This window comes from Sphaerodactylus townsendi, linkage group LG09 (genome assembly GCF_021028975.2).
Source record: "Sphaerodactylus townsendi isolate TG3544 linkage group LG09, MPM_Stown_v2.3, whole genome shotgun sequence".
In the NCBI taxonomy this organism is placed as follows: domain Eukaryota; kingdom Metazoa; phylum Chordata; class Lepidosauria; order Squamata; family Sphaerodactylidae; genus Sphaerodactylus; species Sphaerodactylus townsendi.
In genome coordinates, this window is record NC_059433.1 from 31,316,608 (window position 1) to 31,322,842 (window position 6,235).

The window sequence follows — 6,235 nt, forward strand, 5'->3', positions numbered from 1 at the left end:
CGAACTGGTCGTTTCAGCGGATGCAGCTTGCTTGGAGTTGCCTCCCTGTACGCAGCTCTCTTCTTTTTATCAATGTGAAAGAAAAGAAGGGGCTCAGCTGTTGTCGGTTTTTCTTTGCATTACTGCCTGGCACATGTATTGGGCTTGGCAATTCAAATTCTCTCCCACATTTATGTGAGAAGCGCCCAGGATTAAAAAAAAAGTCTTGCGGCACCTCAAATAACAGATTTGTTGTGGGATAAACTTTCGCACCCTAGAACCCGCCGAATCGGAATGTGTGGAAGCTTATGCCACAATAAAGCTGTTCTCTTGGAAAGATCTGCAATAAACTAACATGCCCCTCCTTTGGGAAGAACTGAGAGATGCACAGAAGTGTTTCATAGCACCACAAAGGAAAATGCCAAGCTGAGGTTACAGGAGCAGGAAAAACTATACATGGTTTAGTTTCTGTAGTGCTCAACTCTGAGAAAAATGAGAGCTCTGTCTGTCCTAAACTGCATCTATCTATCCTACCTGTAAGTCAGCAGGTGGGGTTCCTTCATTCAACTCTAGGGTGGTCAACTTTTGTGGAAATGAATGTTTGCCATCCAAAACAACCTTGGGTTCAAAAATTAAACAAGGAAAACGTTTTCCATCACTATAAGCATTCTTGTAGATCCTCACAAACTAACATGTTTATTGTGACAAAAAGGTAACATGAGTCAGATTGCATGTAATCAGAATCATGAAATATTGTCATCGGTACTGACCTGTAGATAGATAAGCACACTTATTTCCAGTTGAGTTATCTACACGTCTGAAAAGATTGATTTACTTAACTTCTGAAAACTGGCAATATCTGGAATATTCTTCTGTTACTTGAACATGACAAATACTAGTTTAAAAAAAAGGCTTTTCATCTCAGGCAGGAACTGTCTTCTTCCACAGGACAGCAGAATATTTTGTTTTACTACTTTTGTGATATAATCTGTGATTAATGACACAAGTATGATACTTGAATCTAATTTATGAAAATTGTTTCTTGTATTCATAAATCCTAAAGAATACTGACAGGTGGTTGTTCATTTTTTAATAGGTTTAACTGAATCAACTAAGGCAAGACATGCTCAAATAGCATGTTAGAAACCAACAAAAAAAAATTTAATACGAGCAAGATGACCCTCCAGGAAAGATCCAGTATGTTTCTTTATTTGCATAGTAATTTCAGTTCTATTATTTATTTTATTGTTGTTTGTTTGTTTGTTTATACTTTGCATTTATATCCTGCCAATCTCTTGAAGGACTTGAGGCAGCTACACTTGATCTTAGCCAAAAGGTCAAGAAGCAATTTATATTATGATAGTATTATATAATGTATATGTTCTGTCAAGGATGAAGATCTTTTCTTGCCTTTCTCTAAAAATGGGATGAAAACTTAGGCCCCTTCCGCACACACAAAATAATGCGTTTTCAAACCACTTTCACAACTGTTTGCAAGTGGATTTTGCCATTCCGCACAGGTTCAAAGAGCATTGAAAGAAGTTTGAAAGTGCATGTGCGGAATGAGCCTTAGAGACATTTTCACACATGATGTTTAATGTGTGTAGTGGTACAGTGGTTAAGAGTAGTGGACTCTAATCTGGAGAACTGGGATTGATTCCCCTCTTCTCCACCTGAGCAGCCAACTCTAATCTGGTGATCCAGGTTTGTTTCCCCACTCCTACATGTGAAGCCTGCTGGGTGACCCTTGGCCTAGTCATAGTTCTCTCAGATAGACAAAGCATAACTACAGAAAAAAGGTGCCTAGGGTAAGCTCTCAAAGTGTGCCCCTCTCAAACATTAGACACTCATCTGCATAGTCTTTTGTCAGAGGCAGTCTGAATGTGCAAACTACATAGACAACTTTTATTCTGGTTGGTCACACACACAGGTCATTTCATACCCCAAAATCATTGTCACACTTTTGTGGTTGAATGCCTGCCTCTGCGCAGTAGCTCAGTACTTCCAGGGCCAACCCTGCTCAGCTTCTGAGATCTGATGAGATCAGATTTGCCTGGGACATCTAGACAGAGGCATAGTTCTAGACTCCCCATGGAGTTCAGAGCAGGGATGCAGTTGAATGCTGGCCAGCAGCAGGGCTCAGCAACCATCAAGTGTGCTCCCCTTCAACTCCACTAGGAGCTCAGGAGAAGGGCCAGCCAGGCTCACCCATCTCCCAAACTCCATGTGGACTTTGAGAGTGGCACGGGCCCATTTGATGCTGGTCTCGGCTCACCAGGATCCATCTTTAAAAACTGCAGGCTCACTGAGTCCAGAATCCATCTGAGCAGCTGGGGTGACCAGCTCTATCTTTATACTGCTGACTCCACCCCCCACCCCAAGCTCCACTTCCAGACAGGTGGGGTTTGGGGGAAACGGAGCCAACGGTATAAAGCTGGTGCCAGTCAGCCCAGCTGCTCTGACCCTGGCCTCAGAGGAAGACTTGGGTTGAGCTTTAAACTGCAGGCTTGAAGCCTACAGTTTAAAGATGGACCTGAGGCCATCATCAGACAGGTCCGTGCCACTCCTAAACTCCATGTGGAATTTGGGGGTGGAGTGCGTGCTCAGCTGGCTGGCGTTCATGTGCACCCCTGCTCCAAAACTCCATGGCACTTTGGCAGTTGGGGACAGTTGGAATGGAGTGGCCCTGTAATGCGCCCCCCAGTATCCCTAGGAAGTGGTGCTCAACCAATACTCAAGCCACCCCGACACTAGCCTTCCCTGCACCCCACTTGCCGTGCCACTGCATCTAGGGCACAGTAAGCAGAATATTAACATAGAATAAAACCTACAGGCTAGCTGGTGACAGTGCACTAGGGAAAAAAAGCAACACCCAGTGAAGCTGAGAGGTTCAGGATTGGGACTGAGTTCAGACATAAAGCTACCACAGTCTACATGCGCCCCCATTTGGCGTTTTTGTACACTGAGATTGATGAAAGGGAAGTATTCCTCTGCCTCAGCTGGCTGCACATCCTTCACTAGCACATTCTACTTTTTAAGAAAAGGACAAGACAGATTAATTTAGGGGGAGCAGACAGAGCCTACTTGTTCAAAGGTAGCATGCTTCTGCCTAATTGAAGCTGGGCACAGAAGACAGCTAATAACCTTCATACCCTTATCACACACACCCAGAAGCAGTCCCTGCTGTTGCAAACTGTTTATATAGGATTACACAGAGCTTGCCCTGATCCAGCCAGCCGTTTCGGACCTGGCCAAAGAGATTAAGCAGCTGGCCTGATCAACATTCATTGGGGTTCTGAAGTGTTACCAATCAGCCTCTTAACCCAGTGTTCACAAATTTGCACATAAAAACCATGCCCTCTGGGAATCCCCTTCTTCATTCTGCTCCAGTGGGTCTGAGATGTGGTTGCCAACCTCCAGGTGGGCCCAGGATGACAACAGGTCTCCAGGTGACCCAGATCAGTTCCCATGGAGAAAATGGGTGGGTGGGATGGGTGATGATGCCTCCTGCTTAGTGTTTGCCAGACTCCAGATAGGAGCTAGAGATCTTTGAGAATTACAACTGATCTCCAGATGAAAAAGCATCATTTCCACTGGTGAAAGTGGCTTATCAGGAGCATTATACTTTGCTGAGTTAACTCCCCTCCCCAAATCCCACCCTCCTCAGGCTCTACCAGCAAGTCTTCAGGAATTCCCCAATATGGACTTGGCATCTAATTTGAGAGGGAATAAAACACTTATTCCACTACTAAACCAAAGGAAGATACTCCAGAAAACAATCCAGTTTCAAGTTGGGGGGGTGGGGGGATCAGGAAGGCAGGCAGACATCTTTTGCTTTGAAAACCCTACAAGGTCCCCATAAATCAGCTGTGATATTATGGCAAAAAAGGGGGATATTGCTTTGAGCTGTCAATCCTTCTCAAGTGCGTATAGCCTTGGCTTCTTCCATAAACCAGTACTAGTGCCCCGGAGCGCTCTCTTTGACTGAACTACTATAATGTACTCTACATGGTGCTTCTCCCACATTATTTTTCAATACAAAGTTGCTGTCTTCTGGCAAGGTTGCTTTATTTAAAGCCATATCAGGGAAAGATTTACCAGGTACAGCTTTTTCTATTATGTTAGTGAATGATAGAAAGTGCTCCGATCGATTTCTGCCCAACTTGCAGCTTGTAAAAGCACAAAATGCTGCCAGGGAAAATTAGTAAATCTATTTAAAGTCTTTAGCAGGCAGAGGAGCCAGAGGTTTGATGGGGACGCCTCAGTAGTACATCACTGTTTTACAGCTGTCTTGTTACAAATCAAGGTGCCAGCTTTTCCAATAAAAAAACCCCCCTAATATTGCTGCATGCTTTCCCAAGGGATATCTCATCATTAAAATACAATCAGAAATTCTATTTAGCGCATTAACAGATCACACCTGTACAACAATGCTTTCAGTTACACTTGCCCATGTACTCAATGTTTAACATACTTCCCCTTTATCATTCTCACTTTGGTTTAATTCACAATTTCAATAGCAGAGACCTTGTGGGTTAGAAATAGAGCCATTTATGCAAAACAAAAACAAAACTGATTACAAGAAAGTTGTGATATCATGGATCCAAATGCTTCAAAAGCAACCCCTGCTGGCTGCCATGTCTAGACTTATTTTTTCAGTTCTTATCATGGATTGTTCCATGATAAGGGGTAGGGAACCTTTAACACTCAAAGAGCCATTTGGACCTGTTTTCCACGGGAAAAGAAAACACTTGGAGCCGCAAATAATTTTTGACATTTAAAATAAAGATAGCACTATGTATATAGGGTTTTTTTTACCTTTTACTCTGCTCACTCTGAGAGGCGCATGGATGCGTCCGCCCTGCTACCTGCAGGGCAGGCAAGGGTGAAGCCAGCGGCTCGGCCTCGCCGGCCGCCGGGAAAACGCCCGCCCCGCTCCAATGGGGCGGGTGAGAGGGGAAGCACGCGGCGCGGCCCAGCCGACCGTGGGCAGTTGGTGCACCTGCCCTGCTGCCTGCAGGGCGGGCAAGGATGGGGCAGGCGGCTTGGCTTGTAGAGCCACAGTGCAAGGGCAGAAGAGCCGCATGCGGCTCTCGAGCCTCAGGTTCCCTACCCCTGTTCCAGCTGTTCAACCTATTGGGCTTACTTGTTGTTCTTTGAGAGGTCTGCTATGAATGATAAAGTTGCTGGCAAGATCAAACTACCAAGACGTCAGTTCTGAAAAATCAAAAGGCACTTGTACCTGATCAGGATTGCCCTGGCTAGACCAATTTGATAAGATCTCAGAAACTAAGCAGGTTGGCCTGATAAGCATTAGAATGGGAGATTATCGTGGAAGTCCAGGGTTGTAATGTAGTGGCAGGCGATGGTAACATCAGAACATTTCTTGCCTTGAAAACCCTATGGGGATCTCCATAATAGCATTTTCTACCTCCCAAGTTACTTGTGCAATTGAGTTTTCCCCACATTTTTCTCTTTAGACTCTGATCTGATGTAAGTGCTTAATGGTTTTTCTAAGCAAAGAAAAAATCACTTGTTTAATGCTCATATTTCACATAACTTTGGGTATTAAAGCTGCCTTTACAAGACATTTCACAAGAAAGTGAGTTTTATGTTGAAGATGACACATAACAAGCACTTCATACTGTCATGAAGTTTTAGATAATCACAAGTGCAATTCTGAAAAAGAACATTGTGTTTCTTACTGAAAACGTAGAACACAATTAAAATCTGTAATGTTTCACGGTGACAGTTGTCCTCTGAGGAAGGGTCCTAGGCCATTTTTGCATGGCAAAATTGCACCGGTATGAGCATGGGAATTATACCTATGCACTCAAGAATTCCACAGGGCTTTTGGAGCTGCAGCATGTCTGCCCAGGTGTGGCCCTTTGCTCCGCGAATTTCAAAAATCGCTAGTAAGGTGGTACTTTTTAAATACCCCTGCATGACCCTGCTGCCGTGCAAAAACCGCAGGAGCAGATCTGGGGCAGAGCTATTGTATTTTTCCTGCCTTGCCATTCTGGTCTGCCCACCGCTTTCTGCGCCAATAGCGTGAGCCAGAAATGCAAATGCCAAAATGGGGGGGTGCTGTTGCCCTACCCTTCACACTCCGCTTTACTGAGAAATATGGATTTCATATCATTATTCCTGCAATATGTACTGGCAGATGCCAACTCTCATATTTGTGTGTGTGCTTGCAGCAGAGTGTCCACCTAAAAGCAGGCCAAAGGCAAAAGGTCTGTTTGCAAGATTAGAT